The 880-nt window shown below is 41.5% G+C and overlaps 1 protein-coding gene and 1 long non-coding RNA gene across 4 annotated transcripts in view; one reads left to right on the forward strand and one right to left on the reverse strand.

The window, feature by feature from the left end:
- LOC113747289 (uncharacterized) overlaps positions 1-880 on the reverse strand; it is a 33,656-nt gene that overhangs the window by 18,155 nt on the left and 14,621 nt on the right. The gene's annotated exons all lie outside the window — the stretch shown is intronic.
- znf628 (zinc finger protein 628) overlaps positions 410-880 on the forward strand; it is a 7,225-nt gene continuing 6,754 nt past the window's right edge. Inside the window, exon 1 of the mRNA XM_010750357.3 lies at positions 410-579. The gene's annotated coding sequence lies outside the window, so the exon portion shown is untranslated. The remainder of the gene's footprint in view (positions 580-880) is intronic.

The raw sequence follows: 880 nt of genomic DNA on the forward strand, positions 1-880 counted from the left end.
TCAAATATATAAATAAAGGTTAAGATATATAAATACACAGACAACTAACTGAATAAGTAAATAAAAGTGAAAAAGTGTTACAGATTAAAATATGTAAAAAGAAAAATGTATAAATGAATAAGAAATAAAAGCCAAATTAAACAACAATGTATGACTGATTGGAGTTTGCACACATACACAGAGATACTACGTTACCCAGAAGTCTGTGCGCCAGAGTCAGACTAGAACCAATAAATATCCACTGTTAATAAAGCTTTATAAATTATTTTTTATATATCGGCGTTTGGACACATCGCGGACACATATTTTCGGTAAATTTTAAAAGTTAGAAATATTTACAAGCGATGTTTTTAAAACGTCAACCTGTCTGTCGGAGCTCCCGACCAATGGGAGTAGCTCATCTATCGGAGCAGGCAGCCAATCGGCGCCGCTGTTCTTAGAAGGCGGCATCGGGCGGAGAACTGCTGTTAGTTTGCGCTGTGTTTATTGTTAAGGTTGTGTGGATTAGCACTGCGGTGCCCAGTTTCCTTTTTCACAATATCAACAGTAAATGTTTAAAAGATGAGGTAAAGATGCTCGGTGAGTACCGCTCCAGCCTCAACTCATGCTCGGCTTCATCGAGCAGTTTTACTGACGAAGGCTAGATTAGCTTTAAATGAAGGCCAGTGTTTTTGTTGACACAGTAAAACTGATATCACTTGTGTGTTTGTGTGTCGCAGCTGACCGGCAACACTGGGACACATAGGTAGTTTAATGTGTGATTTAGCTGTGGCCTCAGTGTGTGTCTGTGTGTGTGTTGGTAGTAAGCACCGCACTGCGGGGACGGACAGAAACGGACTGACGGCCAGAGGAAAGACAGCAGGGAGGGGAGGGGGGGCGC

The sequence above is a fragment of the Larimichthys crocea genome, chromosome XIII (genome assembly GCF_000972845.2).
Source record: "Larimichthys crocea isolate SSNF chromosome XIII, L_crocea_2.0, whole genome shotgun sequence".
Classification (NCBI taxonomy): domain Eukaryota; kingdom Metazoa; phylum Chordata; class Actinopteri; family Sciaenidae; genus Larimichthys; species Larimichthys crocea.